Source organism: Parasteatoda tepidariorum, chromosome 4 (assembly GCF_043381705.1).
Source record: "Parasteatoda tepidariorum isolate YZ-2023 chromosome 4, CAS_Ptep_4.0, whole genome shotgun sequence".
NCBI classification, from domain to species: domain Eukaryota; kingdom Metazoa; phylum Arthropoda; class Arachnida; order Araneae; family Theridiidae; genus Parasteatoda; species Parasteatoda tepidariorum.
In genome coordinates this window covers 81,891,924-81,913,999 of record NC_092207.1, presented here as the reverse complement: position 1 = coordinate 81,913,999, position 22,076 = coordinate 81,891,924, and the positions used below count along the sequence as shown (strand labels likewise).

General features: G+C 29.7%; 1 protein-coding gene across 1 annotated transcript in view; it reads left to right on the top strand.

Annotated features, from left to right (window-relative positions):
• LOC107456337 (tyrosine-protein kinase transmembrane receptor Ror2) overlaps positions 1–22,076 on the top strand; it is a 216,814-nt gene that overhangs the window by 55,082 nt on the left and 139,656 nt on the right. The gene's annotated exons all lie outside the window — the stretch shown is intronic.

Here is a 22,076-nt window from a genome sequence, read left to right as displayed (position 1 = left end):
TTGGAATCCCGACAGATTAGAAATTCCCATCGTTGCTTACTAGTGATTTGTTTACTGATGTTCGCAATCCACTACTCGTTAAATTTTGCAGATAATAGCTAACGCTATTCCAATCGAAATATTTGCTCTAGCGTCTGTTAATTTTGTCCTTAAATTGCACAATATAATTATTGCAAGTGGCTTTCATTTTGAAATTATTGTTATATAGTTTTCCAGTCAGCAGTGCTAACTTATTAACTAATTTTAACTTATCCTAAGTAAAATGCAGTGAATATCTTCCATTTTTCTTTAATCTATTTTTGAAATAGTGGGTCATTTTGGGTCATTCGATGCGGAGGATCGTCAGAAGTAAGGGGGCGTCTTTTTCTCCATAGATTATTTACTGATTTTATTTTTGATGCTCCACCACCTGCTCGTTTCGCTCGTCATCCCCCATGATTGCTTCGTAGTTATTTTTGCTTCTCGACGTTTAAAAAAAAAACAACGAAACTAAGTGGCGCGACAGCCCATAGAAGGCCAAGGCCTACTCTGCCCATCTCAGTTTTCTTGACCTTGGGCTCTAGGGTGCAGGAGTAGATGTTCCGATCAGGTGGTCAGCCGAACGCGGAACCCCCAGTGTTTAGTTCACACGCATGCTTGGTACTCATTTACAAGGGATGACAGGCTAAGTCAACCTTGCCCCAACCTTGCCAGTTCGACGTTTACGCCCGTCATTAAAATTACAAATAGATTCCTTTTATTATTTATATTTTTTATTGTTAGTTAACATAGATATGGTTCTATAGATTTACTTTTGCATTTTATTTGTAATTTAAGCTAAGAATTTATTTCATCTACAAACCTATCTTTTTAAATTCTTGTTTAATATTGCTTTATAATTTTAAATAGTTTGTATTCATTATTTTATTTGCATGCGATGTCTAAACGCTATTTTACAAAGAAATTTCTGTAAAAGTAACTATATTATAAAAGTAAATGCAAGTTATTTACCATTTAATAATTGTGAAACGGCATTACTTACACACAAAGTGTTGGTTGTTTTATATGATGAAAGAAAACTACTTTAAGTTTCAGGGCTTTAATTTTGAATAGTAATCGAAACAAAATAAGAAAGGATCGCAAAGAAATAACTAAATAATTTACTGGATAAATATCGTTATAATTTAAATTAGTTGATATCAGCCAAATATTTTTTTAGATCTTATCTCATAAAAATCTTAAAACCAATAAGAATTTACAGCAACACTAGTAAATGGTTTTAAAATGTTATCTTTTTATGTCATGCACTTATTAGTATCTGATGCAAAATGATTCAGTGGTGAATGGGTGCTTTAATTAAAGAAAACATATTTAATTACAAACAAATTTAATAATAAAAACATATGATATGAAAAGGGGCTTTCCAATGAGCCATCCAATATCCATTGCGTACCACATAAGTGATTACAGAATTATTGTGAGTGATTACAACGCCCTCTTCTGGTCAGGCAGAAATTCGTAACAGTAGCTGACTAAAAAAATAACATGGCAATTAAAAGCTTACTGCTTCTTTTTATCTATTAATAAATATTACTATATAAAAAAATATAAATCTAGGAAACTGATATGAAATGCAATAATTATTTGATCCTATTATTTATTTCACGTTGACAATTTTTTTTCCTTCATTTCGTTACGGCAAGTTAATCTAAAATAATAAATTCAAATAATGCATTAAGTTTAAGCTTTTTATTCAAATCTTATTGTAATAAATCCCAAGAAAAATTACTGGAAATATTCATTTATAAATGCATTATTATTTTTTTTAATCTCTTCTTAAATGTATCTGTCTCTCTGTATTTTTTAGAAAAATACATTATTTTTTATTGAAAAGGTATTTATTTCTTTTAGTCGGACATTTTTTTTCAAAGATTTTTTTGTTAGCATTAATTACTTCTTTTCTCTATTCAATTTCATGTTTGAATGAGCTTACGTTTTCATTAATGTTTTTTTTCTTCGTAAAATAAGGTTTCTCTATTACTTTTTTTTCCTTTTCAGTCTTGATTAATTACGCAATTTTTTTTCAAAAGAAAAGTTTTTGGAAATATATACGATAAGTTACTGTAAATTTTTTTTTTTTATAAGTATTAAATACATATTCATTTATTAACCTTGTTTTCTAAAGTATTATCACATTTCAATAAATTTGGTAAAACCAGCTTTATAAAACACATCCAAAAGCTAATTTATAACACATCTTTTCTTACAAACAGAATAAATTATTGTTAGAATTTAAAATTTTATTGTAAGAAAGTCTATTAAGTCACATATGAGTGAATTTCAGAAAATCAGCAATATAAATGTAGAAATTCAACCTGTAAGCTAATTTAGGAAACATATTTTTTGTTCGCTGTATTTAAAGATGGATTAAAGGCGGGAGTGGAACCATATTTGATTGCTAGAGGAAATAGAGAGGAGATGTAAGAACTTTATTGTTGTTGTTGTCGCCGGCTATTAAGGCAGAGGGAGTGCGATTGTTCTTGTTTTCCAGTGGCGCCATCTATGGCCAGGAATTTGACTTCTGCCACAAGCGCTTATAGGGCGAACCCATTCCTACATCCACAGATCGTAATTTTTACCTAAACCAGAAAACGATCGATCTCCAGTTCAGTTCCCTCAGAGGTATAATTAGTTATCGGAACATGGAGGACTTTGTGACCCGACAGATTTGACGTGCACCAGTCGCCATTTACTACACGGGGAGTTTTCCCGTTCTCACTAACGTAAGGCCAGTGTCCTGCCAACCCGGCCCAAGGGCTTTATTAGGAACACCAAGTGTCATCGGGCAATCAAACTGATTTTGGTATTTTTGTTGATCTTTCTCTTATCAGTGATTTAACAGATTGATATAGCATTTTTGATTTTTCCTTACGTAAATAACTGTCTATGACCCCTAATGCGTTTACTTTTCTTTAAAAAAAATTTTATTTTTGATCAGGGTAATAAGAATATATTTTAATCGTGGTGATTATGAATTACCCTGTACCACGCATATGAATTTTCAAATTTTTTTTATTGAATTCTATAATTTTTAAGCAAGAAGGATGCGATATCCGGATTGGAAAATTTGTGTACTAAATTAACACATCAGTATTATTAATTGTGTTGATAAATTTGCCTCATCATACCATTTCAGTATTTTTCTTATTATTATTAGGTTACGTATCTGCAGTCTACATTTTGAAAATATTAATATAATTTATTTTAGATATTATTTTTAGATATTTTTTTTACCATAATTGTGCGAAAATTTTGTTTCACACAATTTTTCCATTTCTTGCAGTCTCAATTTTAATGCAATTTTTTTTGTAAGTTAAGTTAGCTATTAATCGAACTAATACGAAGAAAAGTTAAAATATTTGTACAGATTTATATTATAATTAAAAACACTGTTTTTTTTATGTAAATTTTTCTATTGTTTTCATCTTATTAAATCATTTCACTTAGTTTTTTTTAAACATGTTTCTATAAACTATAGAATTTTTGGGTATAAATTAAATATTCAGAAATGCCATGTTAATTTCAAATTCCGAATTTAATTTAAATTTGTTTAAATATGTCTCGATCAACGAGAAATTTTAATATGAATATTTGGAAAAAACTTCTCCCGGGATTCATTTCAATTTCGGAATTTTTTTCCTTGGCATTCCGTTCTCCTAACATCTGGCATTTTCTTTATCCTGAAGGCATTTTAATCTGGCCTATTATTTATTTACCTTTCACAAATCAAAATTCTCCTAAGCAGGGGAGGTTTTTATTTATTTATTTACTTTTATAAAGGCAGCACGTACTTTCTTTATTCAATTGTCCTATTTCTTAATATCCAACCCAACCAACGGGAAAATTGAACTTTTCCCTTGTACCAAAAAAGAAAAAAAGGAGGGAAAATATAAGGTTAGCTAGAAAAGTTAGATAATGTACTTCTGCATTGGAGTAAACTGGAGGGGGTTACTGCGATGCGATTAAATAAAAGCGATGTTTTCTTCCTTTTTATTTTTCTAAATGTTTTGCTTATTCTTGTAAAGCGCTTATTTATGAAAAGAGTTATTGTCTTAGCCATTATGCGTTTGTGAGTAAACATGTAAAACGGCGTTGCACTTTTTATAGGAGCTTTTAGTATTTTAATTTAATTCACGCAAAACGTGTAATCTGTCAGGGAAAGAGAATAAGGATTTGATCCTTTTTTTAGAAGAAAGGCGGGGAAAGTGTTTAATGTATGATTAGGAAAGTATCTTCTTTTTTTTAGTCATGAAAGTTTGTTGTTCTTTCTTTTGCCGTTATCTCAGTTCCTTGGAGTTTTGTCCTTTGCTTTTTTGTATTCCAGATGGTAATGACAATTAAAGAATGCTTTTGTTGTTTTGCTTTTTAATCGGTTTCGTTTTAGGATTTTTGTTCCTTTTCCTCTGGTTGTGACGTAACGTTGAGGTTTATTTCCATTTTAATTCTTAGAAACTTTAAGACATATAACTATGAATTTTAATTTATTCTCCATTTAAAAGTTGTCATTTTATTCTTTTTATGTGTTTTCTGAAAGAAGGAAGTAAAATCATTTTGTTTACCTAAATTAGTGGTACCAAATTCTCTCCCTCTCTCTCTCTCTCTCTATTTCTCTCTCTCTCTCTCTCTATCTATCAATCTATCTATATATCTGTATATCTATCTATCTATCTGTATATCTATCTATATGTCTATATATATTAATATTCGTTTATAAAGATAGTTTGTAGCCAACATAATACTATTTTATTTTGAAAATATCTAATTAAGGGAATGATTTCCCCCCCATCTTTTTGTCTTTAAATATTTAAAATTAGATTTTATATCCCATAATTAAATTCGCAGTCCTAGAGCTTTATCTAATCTAGTAATGGATTTGTTTTCTGTGTATATACATAGGCAGAAAAGGAACAAAATAAGTAGAATTATGGTCTTCTTTGAAAGGAAAAATAAAAAACTGCCAGAAACTTGAAGAATTGTTATTAAGAAAAAACATGTTTATATTTGTGAATTTAGTTATTTTATTTTGATAATAAAAGCGGGATAAAAAAATACTTCGGTAATTTTTTCATAAATGCTTTATATGTTTAATTCAACATATTGTAAATGTTTAAAATTATTTATTTTTAAAAAAATTCGCAATTTTTTTCCCTTTTGGTGTTTTATTTTTAGTAACGTCATAGATACAACCAATTTTTTAAATAGATAATGGATTATTGATTAGATTTAAATAAAATTTAAAATTTGAAAACTATTACTGGTTTAATAAAAAATTCCAAACTCTCGAAACCCCTTAACTCTTCCCTTAACTCTTTTAGTGTTCCACGGAACACTATTTGGGAACCATTGACTTAAATAACCTGGATGTTAATTTTTTTTTTTTTTTGTATGACTAAATTTTTAAAATATTTTTTTTTTAAAGTAAAAATCCCTAATTTGACGAGGTATGCCCATAAACAGAAAGTAAAATCAATGATTCATTCTCATTTTCTTCCAAGCATTTATTTATTAACAATGCAGCGTTAGAATACTTTTTCAAATGAATAATTGAAAAAGTAATTAATTAGATTACAAGCGCTGATGATTAGAAAAATTAGATTGCAAACACTTTTGATCCTTACAAAACTGTGATCCTTCTTCAAATTAACATTTCGCGCTATTTTCATTACCAGCGTAGAGGGCGCTGAATGAATAACTCATCCTTACAGTCGCGGAAAACTGTTACAAACTCATAACAGTTATATGTATATAATTATAAAAACGTATTATTCCCTAAAATGCGCTATTTTATATGACGTCATAACCTTCGTATTAAAATGGATCCTAAAAACGGATTAAAAGATGTGAACAGAATTAAACTAAATTGATATCTTTTTATTTTTTCGTCACCCACTTTTGCCATTAATGTAAAATGCCATTTGTGACAAAGAATGGTATTACCGTTTTATCTAAGAGTAAATAAATATATATGCCACAGCTTTTAGTGTTTTAATTTCCGTAAAATTCGCAAATTTTTGAAAAAATCATAAAAATCCGAATCATATCTAGTTTTGCCTTTCTTACTATTTTTTCTTAAGTTTATTTTTATTTTTCCCCCTCTCATCTGAAGCCGAACGAGAAAGAACATTTAATGAATGATTAGAAACGAATTCTTTCGCTTTTTTTAATTTTTAATTTTAAAGCATTTTTTTTGTTTTGTTTTGTATTTAGGTTTTATCTGTCTTATGGTTTTGTATCTAGTCGGTGTACATTTACATTTTATGTTGGGAAGCGTAATTAAAGGGCGCTTTTGTTATTTTGTAATTATTTCATCGTTTTTTTTTCTTTTCTTTTGCCCGGTTTAGTTTGAAACATTTCAAACGAATTTATTTCCATTTATTTAAAGCTTTATTCAAACGCTTTAAGTCATTTTATAATAGAGAGCTTATGCCATTTTATAATAGAGGCTTTTGCGTTAAGCTACGGTTTTTCACTAACGCAAACGCTAAGTAAGCTTCATAGCGTATGTGGGAAAATTAGCTTAAAAAATAACTTATGCATTTAATTACAGAGCTTTTGCATTATGTTTTTCAAAACCTTAACTCTATTTCTCAAAAGCATGCACATTTTAATGTATGCGTTGATTTGATTGCGCCGTGTAGCCTTTTCGTATGCGTTTTTGAAAGTTTTCCCCTTATTTTCATTTATTTAAATTTTTCTTTATTTCCATTATTTTTGCTTTTTCAGTAAGTGTTGCAGTTTCGGCAAGTTTACTTCAGATTGACGAAATAGAATTTTCTTTTATATGGGAGAATATCTTTTAAAATTAAAAAGTTTTGCTTTAATTACAGATCGCTTTTTTTGTTATTTTCTAATTTTACTATTTGTTGTTCATTTCTTATGCTTGCTTGATCATTAAATATCTTCAGAAACTAAAGTAGTCTTCCAACATTCAAAATTAAAGGCTCCCAAAAATAGTTCAAATCCCCCTTTTTTTTTTTTTACTTTCTCAGACTACGAGAATGGCCTTCTAATTCTCCAGATTTAAATCCTACGGATTTTATCTTTTGGTACATCTGGGGAGACAAGGGTTTGTAACAAACCATCCGAGTCTTTTTCAACCCTAAAAAAATCCTTGTGGTAAAAATTTGACAAAATATCAGCAGATATAATATGCGCCACATGGCGGAAAATTTTGTAATACTTTTACTGCTCCGCTTTAAAACCAAATGTAATCTATTTGATAATTTACATATATATTACAGGTTGTAATGTTTTCATGTTTATTTAAAAAGAGTGTTCTGAAATTTTAATTAGCATTAAAATTGTAGTGTATTAATATGAGCCGTTCACTGTACACATCCACTATAGCTCCACTTTTTGAAGCATCTTAAATTGAAATGTCGAGACTTTTGGTTCCATCTTTATTTTTATATTAATCTTCTCAAATAAAGAGCAACACCCCTAAACGACATTTTTTTTATTAAATGTTTACCTTACATTGAAATCTAAAAAAAAAATTAAAAAAAAAATATTTTATATAATTTTTTATTTTTTTGTTTTGTTTTAATGGAGTTTATTAATTTGTGCCCTATATCCAAGATATTTCTTGCCTTCCTATGTGCAAAATCTTGGCAACGAGATTGCTCTTCATTATGCGTAGTATTACTTAAACGAAATTTGCGTTTAAAATTAAGAAGCTTACATCATATTGCTACTAGCATGCGTGAAAAGCATGCTGAAATTCATCACATCTCGCGTCCCGAAAATTCATTTCTGATTATTATCACATGCAAACAAGGATTGCTGGAAATGAGGTGCCCATCTACTCATTATTAAGTCAGTGCTGGAATAATTTTAGTAGTCATAATGCTCGCATGATGTCGCAAGTCCTGCAATTACGTTAAAATGTGCACTTGAATTTATTTCATTGGCCAAACTGGTTAGTTAGAAATTCTAATTATCTTATAGCGACACATTTGCTAATTGTTTTGACCATAAAGCTTCATTCAGCCCTCCAGAAACACGCTGAATGCGGGGGAGTTAAAGTATATTTTGTCCAATGGTTGTGCGAATTTTAGCATTAGTGTTTCTATTCGATGGGCATGAATTTGTAGGTTAGATAGATTCGTAAATGAATATTAGATCAAAGTGAGGTTAAATTATTAATTATCGGTGTAAAATGTTTTTACCTTTGTCTATATCCTGACGTAACGCAATTTAATTTTATAATAAAAATATAGTGCTTGTAATTTTTATGACTTTAAGAAAAATATTTAAATATATTTTTTTTTATTTTTTAAATTAGTTTATATAATCTGCACTTAAAATTGTATTTTAAGTGAATGTAAATTTTACTGGAAAAATTATTCCATTAGGGTGTAATAACTAATTTTAATGGTACTGTTTTAAGTAAATATAAAATTATTAAACTATTTAAAATAGTTTTGAAACATCCTGTTGTAGGTTAAGGGGATAATGGAAGTTGAGGCTTCCCAATATTCTGACTGCAATAGGATGCAATGTAGTCAGCAATGTGCACCTGTTGCCTCGGTCAATTATTTGTGATGTTTTAAATGCTCAAAGTTATTTCATCGTTAAAAATTAATTACTAAGTTAAAACATTATTGATAATAATCTTATAAAAATTTCTTTTGTGCAGAAAAAAAAAATTTCACAAAAATTTTTGTTGTTTCCTCAGTTGTAATTACCTTCAAGGTTTTTCATCTCCGCACACTTTTCAACTAAAGCAACTTGATCGTCTTGATCAACTTCAACACCATTATCATCATAGTCTAAATTAACCTGTCCACTGGAAATCGGTCAATGATCAACGAGTTCCAGATGCAACCAACTGGAATACGTTTCTATTGGGATAACAATATGAATCGATTCCAAAATGGAACAGTGCAAACAGAAATTGATTGAAAGATAGTAATACTGATCTAGTTCACTAATTCTGCCTCTGACTTGGACATTTCTATAAAGAATTTTTAGAGTCATAAAAAATCAGGCTAACATAAGCATAAATAAAAAAGCTATAATGTTTTCTAACACGCTCTAACAGCATATAGTTTGACCTAACTATAATATGGTATTCTGTTTTGAGCTGAAAAAAATCGCCAAACTATTATTGACGCATGTGATGCTTATTAACGGGAAAATATCCGTTTATAGGCACTTTCTACTAAATACCTATTATCTATTTTCATAATACCAGTAGTTCTTATTAGCACAAATAATTAAGCATCACTGGAGTCGATAATAGTTTGGCGATTTTTGTTACGGCACTAGAAAGGAAATAGTATTTATAATTTTAACAAATTTACATGGAATTTTAGTCTTATATAATATTAATAAGGTCTTTTTGTAGTTAAAATGCTTAAAAGCTGTAGTTAATTAACACGTTGTGCTCGGAGCAGAAACTGTCAATTTAAGAACAATCAATCAATCAACAACAGTGAACACCGGTATCTGCTCCTCGCATGTTTATAATTTTAATACTTTGCTGACCGATTGGGGCTGTCACCCAATTTGGTAATAGTGGGTTTTAATATCTTGGTATTTTCTCATTCACTATTATTTCTTTCTCTTAAAAGTTGATATTTTTCAAAAATAAGCAAAAGAAAAGCAAAGTTTATGAGATATATAATTATTATAATTTTATGTAAGAACATTTTGTTAATAAGTGAATCGTAACCAAAAGAACAATTGCATGGTTTTGAAAAATAATAAATTGAAGCTAAATTATTATATGTAGATTACGTAACACAATAGAAATAAATAAAATAGAAGTTTATTTTACTCATCAATGATACTAAACGCTAACTTGGAAACTACTATTCTGGCAACAGTTCTCGGGCAATATCTAATCTCTCACTCTGTATTAATACAGGGTGCGTAGCGTTTTTAAAAAGTGCTTAAAGGTGCTTATTTTCGATTTTTGTCTTTTAAAAATCCCTTAAAAGTGCTTTTTTCATTGGGTGTTTTTAAGAAGTGCTTAATTTTTCCTTTTTCAAAATGAGACTTTTCCTTTACCATGTTGATTTTCGCTACGAATCATACAAAAGGACACTGTTCACATTGCTCTATTTAACGTTTTCATAATTAATTCAACCCCAATCTATTTCGGCGTATTGTCAGTCCGTAGCATATGAAAACGCCATTCGTTTTCCATGATTCAAAATTTCATGATTACGTCAAAATTTGAATAATTAATTTGTCATAATTGTCAAAAATGATGCCAAAAGGTTTTTTTTTTATATGATTGGTAAAACAAGATAAAACCGACCAATTGTCAAAAACTTTCCAACCCTGCCTATTTTTATATTTTTTTTAAAGTACTTAAAAATATTTTTTTGAGTGCTTAAAAAGTGCTTGAAAGGTGCTTATTTTTTGTTGAATAATTTGGCTACGCACCCTGTAATACGATTTCGAATTTTTAATACAGAGAGATAATTTACTAAATTAAATGAGACCGAAATGTGAAACAATTGTGCTTATTTCTGACTTCAATATTTTTAAACTATTAAAGACGATTTCGGTTGTTGACTAGAAATGTAGTTTTTTCTTCTGATTAGGGTTTATTTTGATAAACAACTAGGTCCCAAATCACAATCACTTTATTTCATCCACTTCATTGGTTGTGACTCTACATAGGCGGTTCTTAAAGCATCTTCTTCTTAGAACAAACTCAGCAAGAAATAACTCACCGAGTCACGAGATCTCGCTAAAATTCACACTTACAGAGTCTTAAAAATAAATGTTGACTCGGGTAAAGATGACGCGATACCACCTCCGACACTTAAATTGCTATATCACATTAATTTTAACTCTTCCTGCCATCTTTTACTTTCTCCAGGGAGCACTCCTCTACTAAACCTCGATTATTTCTCGGAATTCTTGCATTTGCTCTTCTAAGGACCTCTTGTCGACATTTGAGGTTTGACAACTGCTGTAGGACTCGTGGGACATCTAGTGGAGGTCTCCTGGAAAAGCTGATTTGTTAGAAATACTTCTCCTCTTTGTTTTTGCCCTTTTTCTCTCCCCTTCATCTTTATTCTTCGTTATTAATAGGTACTCTAACTCGTCAAGTGAAAGAGTTCTTCAGCTAAAGTCGATTCATGCCTCTTGTCTTGGACCCTTGGGACGTCATTGATGACGTCAGCGGAATTTGATGGACTGCAACTGTATCGTGTGTCCAAATAAAAACATTCTTTTTCTGTTTCGTTCTTCTTTTTTTTTATGTGGAAAAAGGGTTGCGTTGTTTTGGGAAGCAGTCGGTAACAGCTGTTATAGTTTATGCACTGATTCTGGGTCATTTTTCTTTTGTTTCTCCAAGAAGTTCCTTGTTTATTTATGGAGCCGATCTTATTTATTTTTGCTTGGAATATTTTGTCGTGTGATAACTTAATGATATTTCTCTTTTTTTCCTTCTTTTTCACATTTTGGAATGTTCGAATGAATAACACAAATAAAGGTAAATGATTTTAGTCTGGATTGTTCAATATTTTTATTTTTGTTTCTTTTTGTGCGATTCAAGGATATCTTTTCAAATAGATGGCTGGCCGTGCAAGAATAAATTATTATATTTGTTTATTTTAGAAAATTCCTTTCCGAGTATTTTTAAATAAATTTCATTAAGGTCAATGTGCAGATGAATTTTGGGGCACGTTGTGCTTGCGTGTGTTTGTACGCGAGAGTGGAAATATATTTTAATGCAAAAGTAAATTAATTTGACAGTCAGATCAGTTTGTTTCTGATATTGCTTTTTCCACTGTTTTGTGATAGATTTTCGGTAAATTATTATTGCAAAGGAATCGCTATAGCAATTCGCTATTTTAAAGATCATTAAAATTTATAGAGCGAAAAATCTTAGCATAATATTGAAAATATTAACTATTTTTTAAACGTTTTTAACTTTTAACGATGCAGAAGTATCTCAAGTTTCCTTCCAAGCAGGTATAATTGTAATAATTAATTATAATTAAATTATTAGTTATAATTAAATTAATAGAAAATATGACTACAATGATGATTTTTGCCGCCATATAAGTGGCATTGGACCCTGTATATGTAAAAGTGCCATGCTGATTACATGGCGGCAATGGGCCATAAGGGTTTAATATTAAATATATGATTCTGTATGTTTAGGGCCATTGATTTTGAATAAAGCGAGCTTATTAGTAAACAAGTTTGTTTGTATTTTATAACATGTTTATTTGTTTGTTGGTAAAGAAGTTTATTAATTTCTATCTAACGCGCTCTAAGAAAATTCACATATTTTAAAATGCATGTTCGGGAATAGTTGAAAAGGCGCGTTTAAGAAATAAACATAGCTAAAAAGGCGCGTTTGAAACAATGGGCATAGCTCAAAAAGTTTTAATGAAACAAGCTATTGCATGAAGTGTGTTTTTTCAATGTTAAGCAGTGAAATAAGCAGTGAGCAGTTCAACTACGCATACCAAATCAATGTAAAAATTTACTTTTATCATCATTATAAATAATCATTATTCACGGGTTAATTCTTTAACACATTAATCATTCAAGGCTGCCAACTTCCTTCACTTTGTGGGAAAATTTCTTCTAGTGGTAGCAAAATCTATGTTTTTAATGTGTGATTCTTTGTTTAGTAAATTTGATTTAAAATTATTTTCTACACAACTATATGCAAATGTTTCAAAAGTTGACATAAAAATCCATTTAGCTCCAGTTCTCTTGTGGGGAAGCTTTTAAAATGTTGTTAGGATTTACTGACATACTGAAAGCTTTTGTTTCTGATTGTCTACCACTCTTATAAGATATTCCGCAAAAAATGTAGTTGTTGGCAGCTCTAGTAGATAAAAAAAAAAATAGAAATGATTTAAATGCTTTGTCCATTTTCTTAAAGCTATATTTATTTTGTAAAGCGCACTTTGAGTTTTGCTCATAATTTTAAACGCATAATTCAAGTCCATGTCTATTTATTTCAAACGCATATTGCAAGGTTAAGTCTATTTTCTTCAACGTGCATTTTGAGCGACGTCCATTTTTTCAAACTTATATTTCAGCGCTATGTTTATTTTCTTCAATACGCATTTTGAGCGACGTCCATCTTTTCAAACTTATATTTCAACGCTATGTCTATTTTCTTCAATACGCATTTTGAGCGACGTTCATCTTTTCAAACTTATATTTCAACGCTATGTCTATTATCTTCAACACGCATTTTGAGCGACGTCCATCTTTTCATATTTATATTTCAGCGCTATGTCTATTTTCTTCAATACGCGCGTCGAGCTGTGTCCATCTTTATTTTTTTGTTCAAAATAAGAAGCTCATCACGTAGTATTTATTGCAAAATTTTGAAAAAGAGAAAAAAAAACTCACAAGAAGATTTTCTCTTTTTGGATGTATTGTGATTTTCTAAATAGTCATCGTAAAATTAAACATCTTTGGAAAAACACTTCATCTAAACTGGAATATATTTCTATATATTTCTCTGCTGTTTATAGAAAAGCAATACATCGTCGATATGCAAGCGACTTTTTATTCTTACGAATACATCTCGGCAAGAATCTTTGACGATAGTTACTCTGTAGAACATTTGTCACTCGAAATTTATAAGCAGATGACATAAATATCTGGAATTTACATGCAGAGGGGCGTGAAACATGAGCGGCAATATTTCTTCGAAAGTAGTTTTAAATGTAAATCATTTTTAAAGGCATTCCGAATGTCACAGAACATCTACATTTGCATTTGAAGGCAAAAGGTTGCTGCATTTACGCTTGCTTAAGTAACTGAATAATTCCGCACGTTATGAATAATTTCCCATTCCATGTCTGCAGGTTTACTTACGCGCTTTTGACTTGCTTGTTTTGCAAGTCCGCTATCGAATTTCGCTTGACTACCACTTAGATAACATAATCTATATGCAAAGTTGCTGTTATTGCGGTTCTCTGAATCACGACCAAGAACTTTAAGTTTCAGAAGTTTAATTTAGTAAGCAAAGAAGTCACGTGGGGTTTTGCTACCTGAGGTGTGAATCGATATCTGGAGAGGCGAAAAACCTGAAAATATATCATTTGCATAGGTTTTCGTCGCATAGAAAAAAGTTTTTGGTGTGTTGACGGTGAAGATGAAGGAATGCTTAATGTTTACGCGTGGGATGCTCTATTTTTTTGTTGTTGTTTATCATTCTCAACATAGAAACGTATGCATGCATACCTACCAACTTTCACTCGTCCATAGAACATAGAAACATAGTATTTTCAAAGTGGTAGTATAACAATTTCCGAAAAACAATCTTACCCAAAAATATATTTATATTTTGACCAGGGTGAAATTTACTATTGATAAAGACTATTATTGTTTTATATATTGGATGTAATTAATTATATGTAGTGGTGTCCAAACTCATTTATAATTATTATTATAATTCAAAAAGTTTAGTGGAATAACATGCGTTTCGCTACCACTTTAAATATGAATATAAAATCTTCCTGGAAAGCCGAAAGAGTTGGCAGCTATGCGTATGTTATATGACCTTTTTTTCATCGCTAATAATTTTTCTTCTTCAAATTTTGAATTTTTGCTACAAATATCTATTAAAGTATTGAACCACTTTTAGTTAGATATTAATTCATGGAATGTGTAATTCAATTAAAAACATTCGCATTTTAACATTTTTCAGTTAATAAGATTTGATTTTTTAAACTGAAATTTAAAAAGTCAATTAGGGGTGCGTTTGGCACGTAATAAGCTGAAGGCTGAACATAAAAAAGCAATTTTGTTTTAAAATGCGTTCTTTAATTGTAAATTTTTATCGTGTTTCACTCTCCTTTTATTGATTTTCAAAATATTTGAGTTTTTTTTGGTGGGGGGGGGTGTACCCAGTAGTTGCTATTAAGCTACTATTATTAGTATAAAGCTACTTTTTTCGACTGCAGTTTAAATTTTTTTATTTTATTTAAAACAATAATAAAATAAAATATTTATTGAAACAATATTGTTTTTTGTTCTCAACATTAGCATCACTTTTTAAATGATGCTATTAATACGAATGCTATAGTTTACACAAAATTTTTTTGAATATTGTAATTTTTTTTTGCATGTTCAAATTAGCTGTTTACTCCTTTTTTTTTAATTCCTTTTCTTAGTTTTAAAAAAATGAATATTTAAAAACTTATTGTGAATGCACACCGTTTAAATTCTGCATTTTTTAAAAATAGTAATACTGCCATGTTTACTGCATGGGCGCACGTATTCTCATGTCTTGATTCAACTCCAGATACAAATTGCTTCCAGATCCAGTCTTGCTTTCTGCCTCTGTCACGTTTCCGTGCCTTTTTCTCTTCAAAAAACTTCTATCGGGAAGAAAGATTATTTTTCCTTGTTTCTCAAACTTTTCTTTGCTCTCGGGGAATATATGCTTGTTAAACTTAATGAACTTTTTTTTTTTTTTTACTTTTATGTAGGAAAAAAAAACATGTGAGCTTTTCTAACTACGCTTTTTATTTTGAATTTTGTTTTAAGAAATAGTTGGTGAGTTTTTCGTAAGCGCTTGTTCTTTCCTTGTGCTGAAATATATTTACTTCAAGCAATGAATTAACAACGTTATAAATTTGGAATAGAAGGGTAAAAGCTATAACTCATAATAAAGTGAAACCTATCAAGTTGACCACCTATTTAATTTGAACTCTAGAAATGAATTTATTTTATATAGTTAAAGGAAGCAAAACTTTTGTAATATGAACGCCAGTTCTATTTTGTATATTAACCACTAAAATAAGTAATATTTGTAAAATTTGTAATTGAATGCTATTCTAAACCATTTCTTGACTAGAACAAAACTTTAACCCTGAAATTTCTATGCCATATCTGTATTGAAATCTTACTGAATGGGTGAAATTGTATCAAAAGTTAACCATAACTCCATAGGACCTATAGTTAGTTGACCTTATGGGAAAATATTAAGGGCTTAAGTAACAAATTGGTTAGAGAGTATAACGATAGATTTAAAATTTATGAAATATATTAAGTGTCAATTTTCTAATCTCATTTTTTACATCAAATAACTGGCATGCATCACTAACAAAAACAACATTATATACATATAACGAATATACATATCCGTTTTCTTAACTAGTCAGATATTAAATTTATTTTGAATATATTGTAATTCATTCTATAAAAGAGATTTTTGCCTACTAAAATTTAAAACTCATATTAAAAAGATTAAATTATGTTGTTTTGATTGCTAATATATTAGCAATAGCATGATATACACACAGGAATTTTAACATGATAGAAGAAACCATTGTTTTATCCCCCTCTATAAGTTGAGTAACAAAACAATCAGGGGTCGTTGAAATAAATCAGCTTCATTTAAATCAAATTATTATTTTTTTGTTTAAAAAATCAAACTGCAAAGCATTTTGAAATGAGTTTGTTTGAAATTTTTATTGATTTTCATAGTTTTGTTATAGTTTTACTAATGAGCAATGTTTATGTTAATGTTAAGCAAACTTTTATTTAAAACTAATAAGCAATGTACTTGGTGCTCAATAAATTACTTCACATTTAAATTTTTCTATTTTTATCCTAACGTATCATGAAGGAAATTATACTTCTTAAAAAGTGGTTTGAGTATTAATTTAGAATGTCACTTGTTTTAGTGCGATTTGTATTTATTGATTTATTGGAAAATAATAATACTTGTATAATATATTTGCATAACAATTTGAAATGTCTAAAAATGTTTTTTTTCTTTCCAGGTAAGTCTTTTTGAATTTGATAAAATAATTTTGAAAAAGTGAGTAAAACAAAATTATTATTATAATTGTTACTGTAGTTTTGTTTGCATCTTGTAAAATTAAAAATTTGAATTTTCCTAATATAGAGACTAAATAGAATGTTTTTAATGACTAAGTTTAATATATATATAATTTCTTAAGGAAATCTTAATATTTTTTTCCATGTTTCCTCTATATTTTTAACGTATGCTAGTACTTCAGAAACAAAATGCATGTTTATTTGCATGCATGCATGTTTAATGCATGCATGTTAACAAAATGCATGACCTGAATTCTATTGAACATGCTTGGGATGCTCTTGGGAGAGCTATTGCGATGCGCCAACCACCTCCCAGAACCATTCTGGAGTTAAAAATTGCTCTGGTGGAAGAATGGGAGGGTCTTCCACAAGTCCTCCTTAACTCCCTTATTAACAGCATGCATACTCGTTGTGCATACTGTCTGTCTGTCAGGGGTGACCATACACCATACTAGAGGCAACACACACTGTACAAGCCTCACTTTTATTGTCATCTTTTATCCTTAAGTTCAGACTACATTGAATTTATTGGTAATAGGTCTTGCCAGTGAATGACTCTTTCATTTTTGTTTTGCATACTTTATTGTCATGGAATAAGCTATATCTATAACAAATTTCATTTATTTATATTCAGTATTTTTTGAGATATTTGGGAAAATGTCTTCCATCTCTTAATTTTGCCCACTAGTGTATATGATTACTCAATGACTCAATTAAACTTGGAAGATTAGTTTTAAAGTAGAAATAATAGTTTTGAGCAGCGGACGGAAAATCGATTGTTACTAGATTCGTATTCTAAATTGAGCAACGATTGCAGCAGAAATCTGTATCTCAATGTATAGACTAGCAATTTTTCCCTTCGCCATTTTGATTAATGCACTCAGAAAGAAATCTTTAATGCCCTTCTAAAGATTATGTTAGTCTTCCAATGGTCGAAATCGGTTGCGTAATTAGTTTCTCTATGTCTCTCTAAATATCCCTTTTATTGGTTCCAATTAGCGTCAAAACGTTAAGACTCCCCCGACTTTAAAAAAAAAAGAAAAAGTGCAAAATAAATAGCAACTCGATAGCAGATTGTTGGCCGTAAATTTTCACTCCTCCCGACATTTTAACCATCGATCTTTTTGGAAGCTTGTCTCTTTCGATTTAAGTCAGAAAAGACCAGGAATTATGGATGCAACCGGAAACTTGACTTTCTGAAGTTACCGGATGTTATTGATGGTGGAATTTAATTGAGTTGATTTACTTCAGCTATCATTTATCACTCGCTTGTAGTAAGAAATCTTAATAAATAGGGCTAAGACGAAAGGATTTTTTTCTCTTTTCTTCATCCATTCCTTTTTTTTATTTCATCCTTTCTTAATATCTTTTTTTTTTTAAACCTCTCATCTCATTTTCCGTTATTAGACTTTCAGCGAAAATTTACCCGACGGAGTGAAGAAATATTACTAAGAAGTTTCGATCAGGGGAACTTGTTCCCCAGAGAATGTTGTTAAGCTTAGTAATTGCTCAAATTTTAGAAGCCGGGAACGGAGTCTGTGCTTAGGTACTGGAGGAAAATATTTAGTGATAATTGGGGTTCTGTGGTACTAAAGTTTAATTTATTGCAAGTATTTTTTCAAACATTTTTTCAGCGTTGGAATAAAGTAATTGCCTGCTGGAAATAAATTAACTTCAAAAAAATTCTACTCTTCGTCGTATCCAGTGTTCTATTTCAGGGAAATATACGTCGATAATTTGTAATTCTTCAATGTTTTTTTAAGCTGCCTTAGTTTTAGCTTCAGTTTTAGACATTGTTATTAAATCTGGCTTTTATGTTGTCCTTTTATGAAGTCACTTGTTCAAGAGTGTTTTTCGATGTTGTTTAACTAAGCTTCTAATTTAGTGATTGATTCTGTTGTTTAACAAAGCCTCAGATTAAGCGATTGATCCTGTTGTTTAGCAAAATGTCTGATTAAGTGTCCGATTCTGTTGTTTAACAAAGCTTCTAATTAAGTGACTGATTCTGTCGTTTAACAAAGCTTCCGATTAAGTGATTGATTCTTTAAAATAGCAAAAAAGCCTCCGATTAAGTGATTGATTCTGTTGTTTAACAAAGCCTCTGACAAAGTTTTCTTCCACAGTGGAAAAAATAGTCCAGGTAATGGAGCTAAAAAATGGGTTACCTGGGAAAATGGCGGGAGTTGTTATTTTTTCTATATGTTTTTTAGGGTGCTGAATTACGAATCAACATTTTGCGACCAAAGGTTTTCGGGGATATATTTTTTTTTCTCACGAAAAATTGGATATTTTTTATAAATAATTTTTAATAGTTTTTAATCGAAAATTTCTAAGGTCATATTTGAAAGCTAGAGAAAATTTCCTATTCTTTGCCTGCAATGTGTCCGTAAGGGTATAAGCCAAAGAATTATTTGTATGGAAATAATGATAAAAGCATTGGAATGGTGTTTCTTTTACTACTTTTCAGCAGAGAAAACTAGAGGAGAATAATTTACAGGAAAACCTTTTTATCTAATTATTAAACTTATAATGTCACGTAATTATAAAATTTTAATGCCACGAAACGATCAAACGATGAACTAAAAATGTAGGTACACTATTACAGATTACATATTAAATTCACGTTTTCAAATAGCATTTTAATTTTTGTAATCAAATACAGCTAAGTATGGTTACTCAAACCGACTCTTAACTAATATAATACTCAGCGCTTAAAATTCTGTATAAAATTTAAAAAAATAGTTGGAAAATCGTTATTTTTTTTAAGTAGTTGGTGTGTAAGATTTTTTTAAATTGCTAGAATTCTCATTACCTATTTCTAAAAACTGGTACTAGTCATTTTTAGTTTTTTCCATTTTGTTCAGTTTCTTCCATTTTTCCAGTTTCCTCCTGTTTTTTCCAGTTTTTTCTCTGTTTTGAAAGCAATATGTTTTTTTTTCTGAACAAAACACCAACCCTGGTTTTGAGTAGATGAAAAAAATATCTTTTTGTTTATAGTTTGCTTGATTATAGTTCACAAAAATTTTCTTTTTTTGTTACGTTTTACAACTGCATAAAATCTATTAAAACCTAAGATTAATTTACTGACAGAATTGTCCGAAGAAAAAAATAATAGTTTAAAAATAAACATACATTTCAATATAATAAAATAGGAAAAGATTCTAAAAAATCCGTTTATAATAATTTAAGTTTTAAACTATATTAACTTTATTTATTTTAATTTTGAAGGTCAAATTTTTCATGTTTTTCTGATAAGGAAGAATTACATAAATATTTTTTAGAATCCTTAAAGTTTTAATTCTTACGTTAAAATGCTTTCTTTAAAGAAAAAACTTAAAGATTCCTAAACTTGAAAGTAAAATTATTAATAGAAATAAAAGTTTCGATGCTACTGACAAATTTTTGTTTGCGACTATGCTTGCTTCTTAAATAATGCAGTAATATCAATACTACGTGTTTGTTTCAGAGAATAAGTCCATCTCTCTGTTAGTCGATTGGAACTTTTTCCAATTGAATCGAACGATCACCGAGGTCCATTGTCAAACAACTTCTATTCGCTAGTGTCATCAGTTAGCTCACTTTAATTCAATATTGGCCTTGTTCTGAGAACATGTGCTTCACTAAGTCGATCAATAATCGGAAGTTTAGTATTGTAGTCTCAAGCTTTGACAGCTGTTGTGTTATTTTTCTTTCTCAAAAAATTATTCAGTAAATGATTTCCTTCTTCAATTTCTGCAAATCTAATGATGTATAATACCAGCGGTTGCCAATTTTTTACGGCTAACCTTAAATGATCGAGCATCGCTTGGCAGGACCCCAAACACATAAATAAAATTTATTATTACCTGTGGACACATTAGCCAAAGAAAGACTATTAATTATTTTGATAATTGATAGATAAATTGTGATTTTGATAATTGATTTGATAAAATTTCATATGAAGAATGGAAGTTTTTTCAATAACCGTTTGATCAATAAAATTCTTAAAATAATCGTCAGACATAAAATGTCTAACAGTCGAATTCGCAGGGTTGCAGTAGTATCTAGTCTAGTTCTAAATTTGTTTTTGGTGCATACATATGCTGAAAATGAATAAAATAAGCTGAATTATGGTTACGTTAAGAATAGTTATCAGAGAAGCATAATTTGTTATTCTTGAAATCGGTCATTCTATTTTGAAACGTTCGACGACGAAAAATACTAATGCAATTTTACTATACATTTTGCCATTTCTTCTTTCTTTTTTTTACTGGCATTTTACTTGAATAAATTAATAAAAACTACCAAACTATCAAAGAAATTACGGTTTATTGTTTTGATATAAATATTATTACAAGTTTCAAAAATTATTACTGATTTAAAAAATGTAAACTCTCGGAACCCCTTCCACTGAGTTCCAGGTTTCCGCGGAACACCTTTGGAAACCGCTGATGTATACAATTATTTATTGTGTTATTTATTCGCGTCTATGATGTATTTTTTGTAATTCTCTTTTTAAATTAAAGTGTAAGCATGATCGATTTTATTTGTATTTCGCGAAAATTGTGGGTATTTCTCTAAATTGTCTGCATTGAGTCCAGTGGCGTACGCAGAATTTTTTCAAGGTGGGGGGGTTCATAATTTTCAGAAATTACTAAAAGAAATTCGAGTATGTAATAAAGCACTATTACTTCCCTAATTTAGACAGCTAGACAATTTTGACTTTTTATTTCGACAACATTGTTTAGTTAAATTTTGTTTTTATTTTTTAAGTTTAAGAATATAATTTTTTTTATAATAAGAGGTAAAATATTTTATTTTTATTAAAAAGTAGGAATAAATCAAGCCAGAAAAAACTACTCATACTGTAACAGCTACCTAAATAATAACCATATAAATGTGAATATTCCATAGAAAACCAATGAATTTAACTAAAAAATGACTTACCAACAAATAGGGAATTAAACCAGTATACAAACACGCTAAAAATTTATTGATTTATACTGTAATATCCAAACGACGGGGTTTTTTTGCAAGTTCGTTTAAAATGTCTTCGACAGCTGGGGTAAATTTTCTATGAATGCTTAAGAGCGCCAATCCATTCATTCTATTATTTCCCGTTGAGTTGCGTAAATAAGTCTTCAAACGGCGCAAAGTCGAAAAGGATCTTTCGTTTGCACTCGTTGAAACAGGTAGAACGACCAATATTTCTAGGAGTTTGAAAATGTTTGGTGTTATATCTTTATTGCACATTCCAAGAGCATCCG